Below are 21,888 nucleotides of genomic sequence, written 5' to 3'. Positions count from 1 at the left end.
GCAATGAGACTTGAAAGTCCATCTTTGAAATTACTTTGGTCATTTTCTTTAAGTAGTCAACAAATTAGAGCTTTTTGCTTATTTGATTTTACAGCACAGTTTTGAAAATCACCCATAAAGAGTGATGTGTAGCTTGAGCTGGCTTTTTAATGGAATAAAAATAAATGTTGCCTTGAAGTCTTCATAGCTTCCCAAAAGGAAACTGGTGATATTTTGGGGTCCTGAGTGCACCCTGAAACATACACAAGTACCCATGTGACACAGTAGGAAATACACAGACACCTGGGCGGGCACCCACTCAGCCAGCGAAATTACCAGAGCTGGCAAATAGCAGAATGAGCTAGTGGGGCCGCCTACTGTCCTGCTGGCAAACTGCATCTTCCTGGGCTGCACTCCAGGATGAAATTTTTTTTTAATTAAAAAAAAGAAAAAAGATCCTTTGAGGCTGAGGAGAGACTGTATGAAGATATATAAAAGTAGTTGTGGTAGAAAGAGGACTCCGCTTGGACCACCACATACATTTATTTACATGTTGAATCAATAAATATGATTTCCAAAATTATATCACAATATGGGAAATTTGAATATGGACTTGATATTAAATATTTTGGTATTATTGTTAATGTCCAAATAATAACTGTGGTTATGTAGCATTTCCTTATTTTAGGAGATGCTTGCTGAAGTATTTCAGGGTGAACTAGAGTGTCATCAGCAAGCTCTCAAATGGGGCTTCTCCTGTCATTCAAGTTAAAGCCAAAGCCCTACAAGACCATTTTCCCATTAAAATCCATTCTCATCTTCCATCATAACTGATCTGTAGTTAGGAAGCAGCTGCCCAGCCCAGGACTACACTCTCCAGACTCCATGCAGGTAAATGGCACACAGTGACCACTTCTCCCCAGTGAAATACATGTGCCATGTCCGTGGCAAGGCCTTTAAGAAGCTGGTATATACTCAACACACTTTTCCCCTCTGCAGACTGGATACCTTGTTGGTAGGAGTGCAAACCAGGACAGCATTCTGGAAAGCAATCTGATTATACTTAGTGCAATGAGGTAGACACATAGCCCATGACCCAGTGCCCCATGTCTGTGTATGCATGCTAGAGAATTGATTACAGAGAACCATAGGACACAGGAACAGGGACCTTTTTGCATTACAGAGAGTCAGGAGTAACCTAGGTGACCATCACTCTGGGAATAGAGAGTGAAGTGTGAGGCACAGGCCATGAAATGCTACACAGGTCTTGGAAGCCCCAAACTATTTGTACATAGACACTATGGAGAAAGCTTAAGAACTTGGAGATGAGTGGGCACCTATAAGGGGGAGAAGGCAGGAGCGAAGAGTGGGGCCTGGCACAAGCGGAAAATGACTGACCTGAGTGGGTGTCACTAGTGATTCGACCCGCTGCAGCCAGACCAGGCACCCCCTTTGGGAATCTCCCCTGACCCTCCCATCCCCGCCCCCGACCCTGAGAGTTCCCTCAGCTTCCCCTACAGGAATCTGGCCCAGCAGTCTTCTGACACTTCACTTGCCTGGGTTCCCCAGTTAGGACAGTCACTCCCTGAGTGTGTTTCATCTCATAATCCTTTACATTTGACCTAGTGTCTGGCAAACAAAATAAGTAAGTTCTAATAAATGTTAAAATGAAGAAGAAATGAAACTTTCTTAGGTACTCTTCTTACTTATGGAATAGGCTTCTTAAAAATCTGGCTCCTTATTTGGAATAATTCAGTCACCATCCTGCTACCTACACGGGCTTCACTATCTGAGGACTGAGCAGCCATGTGTATGTGCTAAGCAATACTTACAACAAATTTAACCTGAAAATAATATTATTGTGCTACATAGTGGTCAGGCATAATAATAAGATGGGAAGCAACAGAACCAGAGCTCACCCACTTCAGAGTTTTGAAGTTTTTGTTTGTTTTGCCAATCTAGCCACTAAACTTGTACCCCAGACACACAGTAAGTTGATGTCAGGCTTTGCTATTTAAAAAATATTATTTTCTTTTTGCCATCTTTACCAGTCTTTTCCTGATTAAAAAGTCAGAGATTCTAAAAAAAGAAAAGAGAATTACTCATAATTCCACCAACCTGATAAAAAACATTAACATATCCTTCCAGATTTTTGCTTTTATATATGCATAGAAATATATACTTTTAAAATAGAGCATAAAATGCAGTTCTCTAATTTGCATTCAATATATTGTGAGCACATACACATAACTACACATCTTTTTTAAAGTATGCATTTTTACATTTTAACATTTTTTGACAGTAAAAAACTATTTCCTAAGAGAGCAACACATGGATTCTACCTCCACTGTCCAGGCCATATAATAGTGATTGCATGCTAGTGGGTAAAACAGGAAACAAAACCAAATCAAAATGACAAAGGCATAGGAAGAGGGTGGTAACATTTTAACCAGAGAAAAATGACCCCAAATGCAAGAAATCCCAGAGAAGTAAAGCAAGCAGCATCATATTGAAAAATACTATGGAAAAGTAATGCAATACCACCACACAGCCTAGTGAAACAAAAACCCCAAGGCTGAAGATGTGGTTCTGAATTGTCATCCAGCTCAGCCCACGACATCACATGCTCTCCAGCCCTGCAGTTGTTTGGGACTCAGGTGTTTCTTCACCTGTAAAATGAGGAGTTGGACTAGACGTGTTACCAGTTTAGTGCACTGTGTTTTCTCTGGAAGGAAAAAATTCAGTCAATAGACAAACTTAGAACAGTCTTAAGTGACAGTTTATTAAGGAAAGTGAAAGTATACTCTTGAGACAAATGGGAAGTGGGCTGTGTGGGAAACTGAAACAGCCCCACTATTACGGTTAGGGTTGGTTTTTAAAATGCCGCATAAAGTCTCTCCCCTCCTCTTACGTCATTTAATTGAAATGTTGATTGATAGTTTCAGGTTAGCTAACCTTCCTAGTGTGCAGGAGCTTACCTGTAAGTACCCAAGAAAAATCCATGGAGTGAAGGGGCGGGGCAAACTGCAATGTAAATTTATTATAATTATTTATGGTATAATGAACTCCAAGGTAGCTCTGGGGTCACCTTCTGGGTCTTAGTGTGCCTGCAGCCAACCTGTATTTTTGGTATGGAAGTCCCACTGGGCTTTTTACATCTTGTTTGGCCCTGAGAAGACAGGAGACTGAACCATAAACAAGAGGGGTTTGGTGTATGTCCTGCCATCTGGTGACAAGGGGTTATGTGCAGACGGGTTTCCTGCCCCTAGTCCAGGACAGGGTGGAACTCACTCATGTCTGCCTGCCTAGCAACCTGACAGATGCACCTGTAGGTCTCTTCAGCTCACACCTTCCCTGATTCTGTGGCCCTTGATCTTTTCAGGCCCATGAAGGAAAGGAAATTGCTATACCTACAGGATAGAGCTGGGATAGCACTTCATAGGGCTGTAACTGGACTGACTGAAGACCCACCCCTTTCTTGGTCCGCTGGCCAAATAACAATGACTCCATCATAAAGCCACTAAATGGGTCAATTTGGGTGCCCAGCAGGTGCTTTGAAAAGCTATTGATTTAGGCCAAATTAGCAGGACAGACAAGGAGTTGCCTTGGAGAAGCAAATAGGGTTGATAGACAGAACTGTAAATCATTCTCTGCTCTCTTTTTCCCTCCCTCCCATCATGCTTTCCAACCCTGGGAACCTTTAAGGATGAGCTGAGGAATCTGTGGAATGGTAATTTGTTTCTATTATTTACCACAAGCAATCTTTGTTTTTTTAACTTGAATACCTAACACTCCTTCTTAAAACCAGGACTCAGTATAAAAACTATGCTTCACACTATTTACAATAGCCCAAAACTGGAAACACAATGCCCATTAAAAATAGGGTGGAGAAATGGCTGGTGGCATCTCCACATGCTGGAATGGCATGTGACAAGGAGAAGGCAGAAAAGACCCCTGCAGGCGGCCACATGGATGATTCTCCTTATGTAAACGTCAGCAGTTACAAGGCAGACCAAACTAATCTACCTTCCAGGAGTTAGAACAGTAGTCACCTTGGTGGGAGGGCACATGGAGCTCACGGGGTCCCCTAGGGTCCCGGTAGCATTTTGCTTCCTGGTTTGGGCTCTGGTTGCATGGGTATAGTCACTTGGTAAAAATTCATGAAGCTACACACTTAACATGTACTCTTTGTAGGTAAGTAACATGCCGAGAATGACTTTACATACATTTTTTAAATTAAAAAAGTATATATATCTTAAATCCACTCGGTGTGGATAAAAAAGATCATTATATCACATAGAACTTGGTAAACAGATTGGAAGATGGCGGCGTGAGTAGAGCAGCGGAAATCTCCTCCCAAAACCACATATATCAATGAAAATATAACAAAGACAACTCTTCCTAGAATAAAGACCAGAGGACACAGGACAACATCCAGACCACATCCACACCTGAGAGAACCCAGTGCCTCGCAAAGGGGGTAAGATACAAACCCCGGCCCGGCGGGACCCGAGCGCCCCTCCCCCCAGCTCCCGGCGGGAGAAGAGCAGGCAGAGCGGGAGGGAGATGGAGCCCAGGACTGCCGAACACCCAGCCCCAGCCATCCGGGCCCAGACACAGTACGTGCCCAGGGGAACCTGGATGCTAGGGAAACAGGACAGCAAGAACAGTGAGCGGGCAACGGACGCCGGGCGCTGGAGGACACCAGAAAAGCGGGCGACCATTTTTTTTTTTTTTTGCTGTTTTGTTTTGGTGAGTGCTTTTTGGAAGTCTTGAAGGGATAGGGACCCCAATACTAGGGAAACAGGGCAACAAGACCGGTGAGCAGATGCCTGACGCTGGCACCGGAGAATAAAGAAAAATGAGCGGACACATATTTTTTTTTTTTTTAATTAAAAAAATTTTTTTTTTTAGTTTAAAAATTTTTTTTTTTTTTTTTTGTGGTCGTTGTTTTCTTTTGGCAGGTGCTTTTTGGAAGTCTTAAAGGGGCAGGGCGGGACACTTAATCCAGAGGTAGGGAATCCGGGGATCTCTGGGCACCCTAACCCCTGGGCTGCAGGGAGCAGGGAGGCCCCTTACGGAGATAAATAGCCTCCCAGCCGCTCCCCCTCCAACGCGACTCCACCACTTTGGAGCAGCTGCCCGAGCCAGGCCACGCCCACAGCAACAGCGGAGATTAACTCCATAGCAGTTGGGCAGGAAGCAGAAACCCTGTCTGCGTGCAGCTGCGCAGCACAAGCCACTAGAGGTCGCTGTTCTCCCAGGAGAGGAGGGCCACAAACCAACAAGAAGGGAAGTTCTTCCAGGCGTCACTCGTCCCAGCTCTGCAAACTATTCCTATCACCATGAAAAGGCAAAGCTACAGGCAGACAAAGATCACAGAGACAACACCAGAGAAGGAGACAGACCTAACCAGTCCTCCTGACAAAGAATTCAAAATAAGAATCATAAACATGTTGACAGAGATGCAGAAAAATACGCAAGAGATATAGGATGAAGTCCGGAGGGAGATCACAGATGCCAGAAAGGAGATCACAGAAATGAAACAAACTCTGGAAGGGTTTATAAGCAGAATGGATAGGATGCAAGAGGCCATTGATGGAATTGAAACCAGAGAACAGGAACGCATAGAAGCTGACAGAGAGAGAGATAAAAGGATCTCCAGGAATGAAACAATATTAAGAGAACTGTGTGACCAATCCAGAAGGAACAATATCCATATTATAGGGGTACCAGAAGAAGAAGAGAGAGGAAATGGGATGGAAAATATCTTGGAAGAAATAATTGCTGAAAACTTTCCCAAACTGGGGGAGGAAATAATTGAACAGACCACAGAAATACACAGAACCCGCAACAGAAAGGATCCAAGGAGGACAACACCAAGACACATAATAATTAAAATGGCAAAGATCAAGGACAAGGAAAGAGTTTTAAAGGCAGCTAGAGAGAAAAAGGTCACCTATAAAGGAAAACCCATCAGGCTAACATCAGACTTCTAGACAGAAACCCTACAGGCAAGAAGAGAATGGCATGATATATTTAATACAATAAAACAGAAGGGCCTTGAGCCAAGGATACGGTATCCAGCACGACTATCATTCAAATATGATGGTGGGATTAAACAATTCCCAGACAAACAAAAGCTGAGGGAATTTGCTTCCCACAAACAACCTCTACAGAACATCTTACAGGGACTGCTCTAGATGGGAGCACTCCTAGAAAGAGCACAGCACAAAACACCCAACATATGAAGAATCGAGGAGGAAGAATAAGAAGGGAGAGAAGAAAAGAATCTCCAGACAGTGTATATAACAGCTCAATAACCGAGCTAAGTTAGGCAGTAAGATACTAAAGAGGCTAACCTTGAACCTTTGGTAAACACGAATTTAAAGCCTGCAATGGCAATAAGTACATATCTTTCAATAGTCACCTAAATGTTACTGGGCTGAATGCACCAATCAAAAGACACAGAGTAATAGAATGGATAAAAAAGGAAGACCCATCTATATGCTGCTTACAAGAAACTCACCTCAAACCCAAAGACATGCACAGACTAAAAGTCAAGGGATGGAAAAACATATTTCAGGCAAACAACAGAGAGAAGAAAGCAGGGGTTGCAGTACTAATATCAGACAAAATAGACTTCAAAACAAAGAAAGTAACAAGAGATAAAGAAGGACACTACATAATGATAAAGGGCTCAGTCCAACAAGAGGATATAACCATTCTAAATATATATGCAAAGAAGGACACTACATAATGATAAAGGGCTCAGTCCAACAAGAGGATATAACCATTCTAAATATATATGCACCCAACACAGGAGCACCAGCATATGTGAAACAAATACTAACAGAACTAAAGGGGGAAACAGACTGCAATGCATTCATTCTAGGAGACTTCAACACACCACTCACCCCAAAGGATAGATCCACCGGGCAGAAAATAAGTAAGGACACGGAAGCAGTGAACAACACAGTAGAGCAGATGGACCTAATAGACATCTATAGAACTCTACATCCAAAAGCAACAGGATATACATTCTTCTCAAGTGCACATGGAACATTCTCCAGAATAGACCACATACTAGGCCACAAAAAGAGCCTCAGAAAATTCCAAAAGATTGAAATCCTACCAACCAACTTTTCAGACCACAAAGGCATAAAACTAGAAATAAACTGTACAAAGAAAGCAAAGAGGCTCACAAACACATGGAGGCTTAACAACACGCTCCTAAATAATCAATGGATCAATGACCAAATCAAAATGGAGATCCAGCAATATATGGAAACAAATGACAACAGCAACAGTAAGCCCCAACTTCTGTGGGACACAGAAAAAGCAGTCTTAAAAGGAAAGTATATAGCAATCCAAGCATATATAAAAAAGGAAGAACAATCCCAAAGGAATGGTCTAATGTCATAATTATCGAAATTGGAAAAAGAAGAACAAATGAGGCCTAAGGTCAGCAGAAGGAGGGACATAATAAAGATCAGAGAAGAAATAAATAAAATTGAGAAGAATAAAACAATAGCGAAAATCAATGAAACCAAGAGCTGGTTCTTCGAGAAAATAAACAAAATAGATAAGCCTCTAGCCAGACTTATTAAGAAGAAAAGAGAGTCAACACAAATCAACAGTATCAGAAACGAGAAAGGAAAAATCACGACAGACCCCACAGAAATACAAAGAATTATTAGAGAATACTATGAAAACCTATATGCTAACAAGCTGGGAAACCTAGGAGAAATGGACAACTTCCTAGAAAAATACAACCTTCCAAGATTGACCCAGGAAGAAACAGAAAATCTAAACAGACCAATTACCAGCAACGAAATTGAAGCGGTAATCAAAAAACTACCAAAGAACAAAACCCCCGGCCAGATGGATTTACCTCGGAATTTTATCAGACATACAGGGAAGACATAATACCCATTCTCCTTAGAGTTTTCCAAAAAATAGAGGAGGAGGGGATACTCCCAAACTCATTCTATGAAGCTAACATCACCCTAATACCAAAACCAGGCAAAGACCCCACCAATAAAGAAAACTACAGACCAATATCCCTGATGAACATAGATGCAAAAATACTCAACAAAATATTAGCAAACCGCATTCAAAAATACATCAAAAGGATCATATACCATGACCAAGTGGGATTCATCCCAGGGATGCAAGGATGGTACAACATTCGAAAGTCCGTCAACATCATCCACCACATCAACAAAAAGAAAGACAAAAACCATATGATCATCTCCATAGATGCTGAAAAAGCATTTGACAAAGTTCAACATCTATTCATGATAAAAACTCTCAGCAAAATGGGAATAGAGGGCAAGTACCTCAACATAATAAAGGCCATCTATGATAAACCCACAGCCAACATTATATTGAACAGCAAGAAGCTGAAAGCATTTCCTCTGAGATCGGGAACTAGACAGGGATGCCCACTTTCCCCACTGTTATTTAACATAGTACTGGAGGTCCTAGCCACGGCAATCAGACAAAACAAAGAAATACAAGGAATCCAGATTGGTAAAGAAGAAGTTAAACTGTCACTATTTGCAGATGACATGATACTGTACATAAAAAACCCTAAAGACTCCACCCTAAAACTACTAGAACTGATATCTGAATACAGCAAAGTTGCAGGATACAAAATCAACACACAGAAATCTGTGGCTTTCCTATATACTAACAATGAACCAACAGAAAGAGAAATCAGGAAAACAACTCCATTCACAATTGCATCAAAAAAAAATAAAATACCTAGGAATAAACCTAACCAAAGAAGTGAAAGACTTATACTGTGAAAACTACAAGTCACTCTTAAGAGAAATTAAAGGGGACACTAACAGATGGAAACTCATCCCATGCTCGTGGCTAGGAAGAATTAATATCGTCAAAATGGCCATCCTGCCCAAAGCAATATACAGATTTGATGCAATCCCTATGAAACTACCAGCAACATTCTTCAATGAACTGGAACAAATAATTCAAAAATTCATATGGAAACACCAAAGACCCCGAATAGCCAAAGCAATCCTGAGAAAGAAGAATAAAGTAGGGGGGATCTCACTCCCCAACTTCAAGCTCTACTATAAAGCCATAGTAATCAAGACAATTTGGTACTGGCACATGAACAGAGCCACAGACCAATGGAACAGACTAGAGAATCCAGACATCAACCCAGACATATATGGTCAATTAATATTTGATAAAGGAGCCATGGACATACAATGGCGAAATGACAGTCTCTTCAACAGGTGGTGCTGGCAAAACTGGACAGCTACATGTAGGAGAATGAAACTGGACCATTGTCTAACCCCATATACAAAAGTAAACTCAAAATGGATCAAAGACCTGAATGTAAGTCATGAAACCATTAAACTCTTGGAAGAAAACATAGGCAAAAACCTCTTAGACGTAAACTTGAGTGACCTCTTCTTGAACATACCTCCCCGGGCAAGGAAAACAACAGCAAAAATGAACAAGTGGGACTATATTAAGCTGAAAAGCTTCTGTACAGCAAAAGACACCATCAATAGAACAAAAAAGAACCCTACAGTATGGGAGAATATATTTGAAAATGACACATCTGATAAAGGCTTGACGTCCAGAATATATAAAGAGCTCACACGCCTCAACAAACAAAAAACAAATAACCCAATTAAAAAATGGGCAGAGGAACTGAACAGACAGTTCTCCAAAAAAGAAATACAGATGGCCACCAGACACATGAAAAGATGCTCCACATTGCTAATTATCAGAGAAATGCAAATTAAAACTACAATGAGGTATCACCTCACACCAGTAAGGATGGCTACCATCCAAAAGACAAACAACAACAAATGTTGGCGAGGCTGTGGAGAAAGGGGAACCCTCCTACACTGCTGGTGGGAATGTAAGTTAGTTCAACCATTGTGGAAAGCAGTATGGAAGTACATCAAAATGCTCTAAACAGACTTACCATTTGACCCAGGAATTGCACTCCTAGGAATTTACCCTAAGAATGCAGCAATCAAGTATGAAAAAGATCAGTGCACCCCTATGTTTATCGCAGCACTATTTACAATAGCCAAGAATTGGAAGCAACCTAAATGTCCATCGATAGATGAATGGATAAAGAAGATGTGGTACATATACACAATGGAATACTACTCAGCCATAAGAAAAGGGCAAATCCAACCATTTACAGCAACATGGATGGAGCTGGAGGGTTTTATGCTCAGTGAAACAAGCCAAGCAGAGAAAGAGAAATACCAAATGATTTCACTTATCTGTGGAATATAAGAACAAAGGAAAAACTGAAGGAACAAAACAGCAGCAGAATCACAGAACTCAAGAATGGACTAACAGGTACCAAAGGGAAAGGGACTGGGGAGGATGCGTGGGTAGGGAGGGATAAGGGGGGGGAGAAGTAGGGGGGTATTAAGATTAGCATGCATGGGAGGGTGGGAGAAAAGGGAGGGCTGTACAACACAGAGAAAGCAAGTAGTGATTCTACAACATTTTGCTATGCTGATGGACAGTGACTGTAAAGGGGTTTATAGGGGGGACCTGGTATAGGGGAGAGCCTAGTAAACATAATATTCATCATGTAAGTGTAGATTAGTGATACCAAAAAGAAAAAAAAAAAGGCAGTTCCTGTGTGCTAACCTCCAATGAGTTCTACACAAGGGTATAAAGGGCATATAAAAGTGTAGGCAAAGGGTCTGTTTGTGTTTATACAGAGGATCAAAGCCTAATTGGGCTACCCCAAAAATGAACTAAGATACGATATGAAAAAGAACTTCCAACACCAGCACTCTCTGGAAGACTCATGCCAGAAGATAATCATGAAAAAACCCCAACAAAGATCCATGCAGTGGTATAGCTGTAGATGCACTCATCCCACCAGTTCCTGGACTTGCCATGGGAATGAAGAAGGAGATATCTAAGCTGGCCTGTGCATACAGTAAAACAACAAATTTGAGTGGATCTATACTGTTGGAACTCAACCAAGAATTAGGAGAAGTGCAAGTTGTAGCGCTCCAAAATCTTACACTACAGACTATTTACTGTTAAAAGAACATAAGGGATGTGAACATTCCCCAGGAATGGGTTGTTTTAATTTGTCTGATTTCTCTCAGACTGTTCAAGTTCAGTTGGACAATATCCACCATATCATAGATAAGTTTTCACAAATGCCTAAGGTGCCTAACTGGTTTTCTTGGTTTCACTGGAGATGGCTGGTAATTACAGGTATGCTTTGGTTATGTAACTATACTCCTATTATGTTAATGTGTGTGCGCAATTTAAGTAGTAGCTTAAAACCTATACATGCTGAAGTTACTCTACAAGAAGATATGTCAAAGAAATAATCAATCTTCCCATGTTTTCTTCCGCCTGCTACTTCTATAGCTTTTCTTCTTCCTTCCTAATTACAACCCTTCAATAGAATTCGTGCCTCATATCAAATTTACTGAGTATCATAATTCTTCCAAGTGGTAAAGATACCTCAAGACAAATGCTGGGCATAGAAGCTACAGGGCATAAATATGCAAAGAAATAAAAAGCTAACCATTTCAAACAATAAGGCTTCTCTCTCACTTACCAACTTTACATTTCCCTGTATGGCCATGGAAGATGACTGGTTAGCCAGAAACGGGTAAGATTCCTCAAGGGAGGAACAACCTAAGACAGGCACAGTTGCAGGGGGATCATCAGGTGAGAAACTGGGGATCGACAGAGGTGAGGCTTAGAACCTCACCCCCCCTGTTCTGAGAGAAATCTTCTGCATACGTGGATGTTTTATTGCCCTTGTCTAGCTTGGATTAACACATAGTCTACAGGCACACACCTGATCATCTACATTTGCTCTCTTACAACACTAAACTATGTTTTCTACCTTTATCTTGTATCTACCTACCACTTCAGCATTTTATTAAAAATAATAATAATAGAGAAATGTGGTATCCACATATAAATCAAGTATAAAAATCAAATGAGTATTCATATTTGAACTGACTGTTTATAGTTCATAATGCATGAGCAAAACCAAAAGTTTCTGTGATGACTGCCCTTGTACTGTTTACTAAGTAACTTATTCACTATGTAAGAATTTGTTCTCCATGTAAGAACTTGTTTGTTATGCCTCAGAAGATTGGAGACTGATGAAAATTTGGCTTGGGGTGGATTAATGATTGTGCATTGAGCATTGACTCCCCTATACAGAATTTTATTGTTGTTAACAACCATTTGATCAACAAATATGAGAGATGCCCTCACAAACAAACAAACAAAAAAAAAAAAGTACACAGTTCCAATGGTAAAATAAATAAGTAACCAGGATGTAATGTATCGCATAAGGAATATAGTCAAAATATTGTTACATCTTGGTATGGTGATAGCTGGTACCTAGAATTATCATGTATATAAATGTTGAATCACTATGTTGTACACCTGAAACTAATGTAATGTAATACTGTGTGTCAACTACCCTTCAATAAAAAAAGAATTATCTACAAAAAAAAAAAAAAGAACTTGGTAAACACTTTCCAAAGTTCAGAAACATACACACATATACACAGGGGATGGAGGGGAGAGAAAGCTCAGTATAATAGAAAAAGCCTTCCATTTATGAAGTATGAGTATGATTTTGAAAAAAAACAAAACCTCAATCCTGAGGAGACAGGAAGGAAGCAGGTTTGAGGAGAAGTAGCATTAGCGGTAAGGTGACTCACTGTGAGCACTGACAAGCAGCCCTGTCCTCTGTCACTTGGACTCTGAACACAAAGTTGATGAAATCATTCTGAGACAGGCGAGTGGAGGTGAGCTCTGGAGCAATTTTCGCTCCCACTGATGTCCACCCTGCAGTAGATCAACACTTGTATCCCACATAAACTCCCCCCTTCCTGCTTGAAAACTGTCCATATGCCCTCACGTATATACACACGCCATTCTTGGTGATTATTGCCAATCTAACTTCCTCAGATTGGGTGCTAAGCCCAGAACGCCAAATCTTGTTAGAATCTAAGGCAGCCATACTTTGACTCTAATGTAAACAAGAAGCCTTTGGGGAACTTCTTAAAAACACAGATTTCTTTGAGCCACAATTCTGATTCAGTAGATCACAGGTGGAGCCCAAGAACCTTCATTTAAAAAAAAATTCCTCTATTCCCCCATCTGCTATATAATTCTGGATTTTATCCTGGACATTGTTTGTTGAAATGGTTATTTTTAAGTGTCCACTTGACTGGGTCACAGGGTTGCCAGATATTTGATTATCATTATTCTGGGTGTGTCTGTGGAGGTGTTTGTGGAAGACATTAACATTTGAACTGGGAAACTGAGAAATGCAGATCGCCCTCCTCAATGTGGGTGGCCCCCATCCAACACACAGTGAAAAGGCTGCATAGAGCAGCACCCCCCCTGTGACTGTCTTGCAGCTGGCTCAGCAGCCTTCTCCGTGGGGATCAGACTCAGACCTTCAGACAGGCCCCCAGGCTCAGGCTGGAACCACCCCATCAGCTCTCCTGGGCCTCCAGCTTGCCGACTGCAGATCTTGGCAGTTCTCAGCCTCCATAACTGTGTGAGCCAATTCCTTACTGCATATCCTTTTGATTCTGTTTCTCTGTAGGACCCAGACTAATGTAGTTGTGAATTGTACAGATTATTGACCTGTTATGTGCCCCTGAGGATTCCTGAAGTTTGGTCTAGCAGGCAGCTCATTTGGCTGGACTCCAGCTCAAGATTCTGTCTTCCTCATGGTAGGCAGCAGCTGGAATCCCTGTTCAGCTTTTCTAATGTGGGCTTGACATGCATTATCTCATTTACTACTACTAGCAAAACCTATGAAGTAAATATGTTACTATCTTTCTTTTACAGAAAAGGAAAAGAAAGATCGTTTATTAAGTTATATAGGAGGAATCTAAATCCAGTGCTTTTTCCAAAGGTTTTGGATTTTGGTGAGTAAAGAAGTGTTCCATTTGGCTTTGCAGCCAATTAATGCCAGTTGAATAAACTAAAGAATAAAGACCCACCAGGTATTTAGCCCAAAGATTGCCATAGTGCGAGTGAATTATAATTAGAGAGGCTGGTGATGGGGGCAGGGCCACCTGGATACTTGGCTGCTTGGCGTCAGCTGCCAGCTCTGCAGGTAAGGGCTTCCCACGAGGTGTGCAGTAATAGTGCCATAAACAACACTGCGGTGCTATAAATAAGGAAGCATATGGCCAAAGGATAGCACACCAGCAGGTGACCTTGCTCAAGATTCCGCAGCCATGAATTGCCAAACTCATGCTAGTGTCCCTACCAGAAACAATGCACGCGTTCTCCCCCGTGGAGCTGTGGGGTCTTCCTTACCAAACTGGCTTCTCTTCTTCACTTTCCCTGATCTGGCTGTTTCCGATCTGCCTGTGGCACACAGCGCCAGTCTGATCACTTTCTTTCCATTTATGTTTTTGTATTACACCTTGATTTCCAGCAAGTGATACTGATTTCACCCTCTGCCCTCCGGGGCCATGAGAGAATATATTTCTGTTGTTTTCAGCCTCTAAATTCGTGGTAGTTTGTTACAGCAGCCACAGGAAATTCACACAGACTATGAAGAAGATTTGAAAGCATTCATATCTTTAAAACAAAATGGAAGGAGGGAAGGGAGGTGGGAGGGGGGAGACAAAGAAGAAAGAAAAAAGAAAGGAAGGGAGAAAGACAAACCAAGCCAAACAGCTGGTGAGCTAGTGAATGCAATGTTAGTCGTGTTTCACACAAAGGAGTGAAAAGCAAATAAATGAATTAATCCTGAAACCACTTATCTTTTGAAAATAAATCCAGGATTAGAGTAGAACAGCCTGAGTAACACAGCCAAAATTAAAAACGCTGTTAATCCTCCTAAACCAGCTATATGACCTTACATCAGGAGACACTATAGGAAGTTTGGATTTCTTTACTGCTGAGATGATTTTTTAAAAAGAGAGAAAGGGGTGCAGCCTACATAAACTGGATGACTCAGGAGTTGATTGATTTTGTTGTCAGACCATTGCTTCCTAACATAGCGATGATGTGAGTCTTAGTCATTCCCATGGCAATTCCATGTGGAGAGCAAGTGAGCTGGAACACAAAGGCCGCTCCACCCACAGAGACTGGGGGAAATGTTTCTAGTGAAGCTCTCATGTCAAAGGGTGAAGCTATGAGAAGCTCTGAGACCGGAGTGGATGGAACAGCTCTAGACAGTTGCTTCCTGCTGCATCTTGGTTTGCTGTTGTGAAATGGGGCGCTGAGATAAACAGACACACATCTGGGGAGGAAGATTGCCAAAAGCATGACGTCGCTGGCCGACAACCAGTACCTCTGCTTTCAGCCTTGCAAGGGCCAGGATACAATTCACAGGATTGTATCCTAGAGGCAATGGGCCACGAGCACTGCATGGCCTTCAGTCAAGGTCTGAAGCCTGCTGGCAGGCCTGTGCTGAGCTCCTGTGTGCTCAGGTAGTGCTGGCAGGCCTGTGAAGGGCAGAAAGGAGGATAAGACTCAGACCCTGCTCGCAATTCAGATGTGTAGATAATAATACCTGATGAAATAATGACAGTAAAACATGCGAAAAGGATTGTACTGACATGACATAGGGTTCAAGCCAACATGATTAAAAACTGGTGGATAGGAATGAATATATTAATTCTTGAGTTAACATGTGGCTCCTAGGATTTGAGAATGGTGGCTTTAGTTACGGGCTTATTCTGCTGTGGGACTTCGTTGTTAATGATCAGTGAATATGTCACATATGTGCACAGCTTCTTGCTCAATGCCCAGAGGAACACAAAGGCATAGATAGGGCCCCTGATCTGGGGTTTTTCAGTTCAGCAGGGAAAGCTAGCCAAAAAAAAAAAATCAGGAAACAATGCAGAAGCAAATTTGTACGCTTCTGGCTGTCACTGCTACAGTTTATTCACTCATTCAGCTGATAGCTGCTGGTGCCACCTTGGTGCTGAGCACAGTGCTGGGAAATGGGATACAGCAGTGAGCAAACCAGACCCAAACCCCTGTCCGATAGAGACTGCATCCTAATATGGGCTCGGAAAGGCAGACACATTTGAGATAGTGCTAGACTCCAAGGGAGAGATCAGATTTATAAGTCTGGAGCTCAGGGGAGAAGTCTGGGCCAGAGTTTAGAGTTCAGAGAAGAGTGACATCAGTGTGGCTGGGATTGTCTCAGGGAGCAGGAGAGGCCTGAGGGGCCTTTGAAGGTCGGTCAGAATTTGGAAAGACCAATTTTGGAAGGAGACAGGAAAACAGGAAACCAAGTGACTGAGCTGGGATGGGCAGGCAGAGGCGGGGTTAGTGGAGGCAGACGCGCTGGAAGTCAGTGAGCTGGGCTCAGTGCTGCTGGCTTTTGTGTGGGTATAGACAGTGAGGAACTCTGTGCCTGATTCATTTTCTTCATTCCCATCTGTCTTCTTCCTCTTTCCCATTTATCTCCTTCATCCCTTCCTTTGATGGCTCCTTTCCTGACCCTTCTATCTTATTCTCTCCGTTATGTTGCATAATGAATGAGAAAAATCAATGGAGCAAAAACTTACTCTGACCAAAGGATGATTAGAAAGGAAGGGGTCCTTAGAGAGTCAGCCCTCGATAGGGAATTACCTCTGTGGTAATCCTCCCAAACTGGATCAGATCTCCCAGGCCCCCGAGCTTGTCTTTGTGTGTGATGTAACCAGATCCGAAAAAACAACCTCGGAAATGGCTGCAGTTTCAGAACAGTAAGAATATATGCTAAGGCAATAGAAATGTGAACTTCATTGTTAACTGTGAGGAGAGAGGAATATGAGAGGAAATGTGTGTGAGCATACTTGTGTTTTTAAAGTTATCTTAACAGTTTTGTAAACTATGCTTTTCATGTGTACAGTTTAGATAAGTTAGATCTTGTAGCCATTAATAGTGAAGGGCCTAGAAGGAAAGCATGGTTCCTCATGCTTTATTTATTCTTTTCCCCTAAAAACAAAGCAAACTCATTCAAATATACTTAGAAAATGCAGAAATTAAGAAGGAAGAAAATAAAAATCAGCTATTCCATCATTCAGAGATGATCACAAAAAAATCAGTTTTTGCTGCATAACAACCAACTTTACAATCTCAACAGCTTACGATACAAACATTTCCTTTCTTCTTCTTGGTCCACTGAGGCTCAGAGTGCTGTAGCTGGGCTTGGCAGGCTTGGGTTCAGGCTGAGATGGGTTAGGTCTGCGGCACCCGTGTCTGTTTCCTCATATTCTTCAGACCAGCAGCTACTGAGGGGTATTTTCTTCTCATGGAAGAATGCAAAGGGTGAGCAGAAAAACATGATGCCCCTTACGGTCTTCACCTGAAACTAGCATGCTGGAACTGCCACCCACATTCCAAAGAAAGTCATCTGGCCAAACCCAGCATCAGTGGCGTAGAGAGCCACATCTTGCCCATTCTAGAACACTAAGTTTGCACAGCAAGTAAGAATGAACAGTAGTAATCCAATTTACCCCAACCACTGTTAGCATATTGGTATATTTCCTTTCAGTATTTTCATGCATACTGTACCTGGTTAAATAATTTTTAAAAAGTTATCTTGTGCCTTTTTAGATCTTTGCATTCACTCTGTGCTCTCCTCATCAGCTTCCTCTCAGGTTCAGCTTCTTCGTCCCTGCCTGTCTTCTTCCTGTTTCCCATCTGCCTCCTCCTTCCCTTCCTCTGATGATTCCCTTCCCTGCCCCCTCTATTATATTCTCTCCCTGGGGCCCCTAATGAATGACTAAACAAAAAGGAAGTGGTTTATTTTTAGCTTAACAAGATAACATAAGAAATCTGATAACTGAATCCAATAATATGCTACAGAAATAGCTCCTAAACATCTGGTGGGTAACAAGCAGGTAGAGGAGCTACTTTCCTCTGGTGCCACATTTCGAGGTTAAGTGGGCAGTAGATTTACCAGGATCAGCACTGTTGGTTGTTGGGTTTTCCTTATTTTTTGAATAAATAAGTGGATTCACACTCTTCTACAAACACAGATCTGAGGGTAAATGGCTAACAGTAACCCAAAAATAAATTAGGAGAAAGAAATGGTAGTAGCTTAGCAAAGCCAAGACAACAGATCAATTATTCAGCTGTTTTAGAAAAGATAATGGTAGAAGTACTAGTCCACTAGCAGGAATATATACATATATATCCAGAATAAATACATATAAAATAAATAAATAGGCAGCACTAATAATATCCCTCTCATAAGGATTGAATGTAACCTGCCTGGCTAATGGGTTAGTCTAAATATGTTAGTTCTGAAAAACAAAAGCAGTCACTCCATCTCTAATCCAGAAGGGTGGTCTTCTAGAAACTGTTATGTATGGGGATTGCTAAACAGAAAGATGCCAGTAGAGGGGACTGTGCTTGGCAGTGGCCAGAGGTGGGCAACGTATAGAGGTAGGGGCCTTAGGCAAATCACTTAACTACTTTGAGCAGTATTTCTTCATCTATAAAATAAGAAGGTTGGATAAAGTCATTGGGTCACTGTCGGTGAGCATACTTTGTAAAGCAATGTGCCTGTCCTGGGTGTGCCATTGGGAATGAGTAAGAAATAGACCCAAACCTGGTTCCTTTCTTCATTCTTACTTTCAGTCAGCCAGTCACTATGTGTTTCTTATTCCATGACAGGCATTGAGTATCTAACAGTGAACATAATACATAAGCATCATAAATAAAGTTCCTGATCTCACAGTTCCCATTCAGATATCATGAGGGAGGCAGATAGCTAACCAGGCAACTGTAGAACCCTAAGATGTGTGTCATACAAAGGAAAGAGAGAACATATGGAAATGTATGGGAAAAAATATGAATAGCTAACTCTTTGCCAGATGCTGTGCTAAAGTACTATTTTCTCATGTATCTGTTCTCCAGATTTACATGAGAAGTGTGAGGGGTTAGAGCATAGCTTCTCAAACTTTAAAGTGCTATGAACTGCCTGTGAATCTTCTTAAAATTCAGATCCTGATTCAGTAGGTTGGGGCCAGTGGGTGGGGAGGCTGAGATTTGCATCTAACAAGCTCCTGTTCTGAGCAAAAGAGCCAGAGAACTTGGGTCATTGTCCTAGGTCACACCCCCTGGCAAGAGTCAGGGCCAGGTTCCCACCCTGCTTCAGTCTGACCCCAAAGCCTGTGCCTTTATCATCACTCAGAGATCCTGCCCCAACAGCTCTGACTACTCAAAAATTCTATTACCATGCTAGGTTAATTTGAGAAATGCAAATAAAACAACAATTCAGAGTTTCCTGGTGCCCCAGCAATTCCCTAATGGAGGATAATTTAGGGAGGTCTCAGCACTCTAGGCAGAGGAGGCTGCTGGGGTAGTGCAGGTACAAGCTTCTGTAGTTATAACCCCACCCCATCCCCCGTGACCTTCAAAAGGGTCCATTCTGTGGCCTGCAAGTGTTAAAACAGATCCACTGGCATTCCTACTCTAAGACCTGCCCTGGAATGGGAACAAATGAATAAAGTTGTCACAAAAATCATAACCACATATTGAGCCCTTAACTGTGTGCTAGGCACTCAACATTTAATTCCTAACATAACCCTGTGATAGTTTCATCATCTTCATTCTGGATGAAATATGGAAACAGAGGTTAAGTTACTTACCTAAAGTAATATAGCTAGACAAAGGCAGAACCCGCATGGAAAACCAGGGCCAAGGCATTTTGTAGGGATATGTCGGTTCATGCTCTATGTAACACAGCTTTCAATTAATCATTCCAACTGGTGAAGAGAAAGAATGGCAGCCCTGGGCCAGAGCCTCCACACCCTCCCCCATACAACACCTGCCATCAGCCATGATGACTTACATATTTAGTATAAAATCATATATGTAATCGTATGTGAGATGCCCACTCTTCCTCCCTCACCCCAGTCTGAGAAAAAGACCTGCCAAATAGCAAGAAACAGATACAGCCTCAGGAACGATGAGTCAGCCACAGACACAGCCAAAGCAACAAGAGGACACACAACCTGTGAGGAAGAGATTGTGGAAGGTAAAGGAAAAGAGCCAGGGGATGAGGAGGGGCAGGGAAATGGTGGGAGCACGTCTGGGGGAACTGTCAGGGCAGACCACCTGATGGAGTAGCGCTGGGGCCAGGACTGTGTGAAGGGACGTGCTCAAGGTCTTCTAGAAATACCGATGAGGCCAGTGAGGCCGGTGAGACCAAGCCAGGGACCAAGGAGAGGGGAGCCAGAGGAGCCAGAGGAGCCAGGGGCTGGGTCCCGCAGGAGGCTCTGGGCTTTTCCTCAGCCTGCCATGGGAGTCTTGGAGAGCCTGAGCAGAGACAAGCCAGGGTCTGGCATACCTTTTCAAGGATTACTCAGGGATAGAATGTGGGAGACAGGAAATCAGGTGGAGACTATTGCAACAGCCCAGGTAAAAGAGGTTGGTCACATGGCCTGGGGGTAGCAAGTGGAAACTGTGAGATGCCATCTTATTCTGGAGATGTTTTGAAATCTGAAAGGATTTGCTAATGGATTGGATAAGAGAGAAAGTGAGTAGTCAAGGATGATTTGGATTCCAAGGTTTGGGGCTAGGGTAACTGGGAAAACTGCCATATATTAAAAAAGGGAAGACTTTTTGAAGTTGGAATCCAAAAGTTCAATTTTAAACATGTTACTTGAAGATGACTGTTAGGAGATACAAGCCCTGACTTCAAGGGACAGGCCAGAGCTGGGGACAGTGGTTATTAAAGCAAGGATGGTAATTAGAGCCATGGGACGGTGAGGCCACCCACAGAGTGAAGACACGTAAGTCTTGTCCTCCAGGCCTGCCAGTGGGTAGAGGAGGAGCCGGGATGTAGGAAGGAACCAGCAAAGGGTGGCATCTCGGAAGCCCATTGCTGCTCAGAGGGGAGTAAGCTAAGGGCTGGGATAACGCTTGGCTTTGGCAGTGGAACTCACTGGGAACCTTGACGGGAACTATGTTGAGGAGGAATTTTCCTCCACCCCTCGAGGTTCTTCTAGCTATTTGAGAAGCAAATTGACATAAAACATTAGCAGGAGAAAAAAACAAATTGAATTACATATATACAGGGAATCCATAGACATAAATTCCAAAGGTAATCAGGGACAATGAGGTATATATGTCATCCTGAACTAAGGTAGGAGTTTGGGACTTCAAAAAAAAAAGAAAAGCAATTTACTGGAATATGAAAGAGTAAATATTTGGTAAACAAATGTTTGCTGGGCCACACAGAAACAATGGGACACAGAAAGGAATTTTAACTGGCTTTGCCATATCCTTCCAAGTCCACCACATAGAGTTCACATTATAATGTAGTTATCCATGGTGATAGCTCTCTTCCAGGAGCATTTCTCCTATGTAAATTCTTTTATATAGTTGGGGTTGGGAGGTGGGAAGGTCAAAGTTTCTGAGTCTTTTGGGCCTTGATTGTTTTTAGCTGTGAAATAATCTGCATGACACATCTGCTTAGTGGAGAAGTAGGGACAGGAGCCTGATGTTCCAGTCAGGGGTCAAGGGAAAATATGGGAAGAGTTAAGAAGGGTGGACATCTCTTTTAAGGAATTTTGTAAAAACTGCAGTAAAAAGTGGAATTGCGATTATTTTTATAATGTTAGGCAATGGAAATGAACCAGTAGAAGGAAAAGTAACCATGCAGAGGAGAGGAGTGAGGATTGCTGGACTGATGTCCTTAAGTTGTTGAGAAGGGATGGGACCCAGTGCACACAGGCAGGGGTTGACACAGACGGGAGCACGGGCCCACACAGTGTCAAAGAGGGAGGGCAGAGTATATGGTGGGGGGATTTGTTGCGAGAACCTGTGAACGTTCTCTTCTGATTGCTTCTCTTTTCTTCTGTTGTTTGTAGGTAGTATGTGTAGCTTCTGGAGGAGGGGTACTTACTTGCCCGTGGCAAG

The sequence above is a fragment of the Manis pentadactyla genome, chromosome 2, assembly GCF_030020395.1.
Source record: "Manis pentadactyla isolate mManPen7 chromosome 2, mManPen7.hap1, whole genome shotgun sequence".
Taxonomy (NCBI): Eukaryota; Metazoa; Chordata; class Mammalia; order Pholidota; family Manidae; genus Manis; species Manis pentadactyla.
This window is presented reverse-complemented; position numbering follows the sequence as displayed.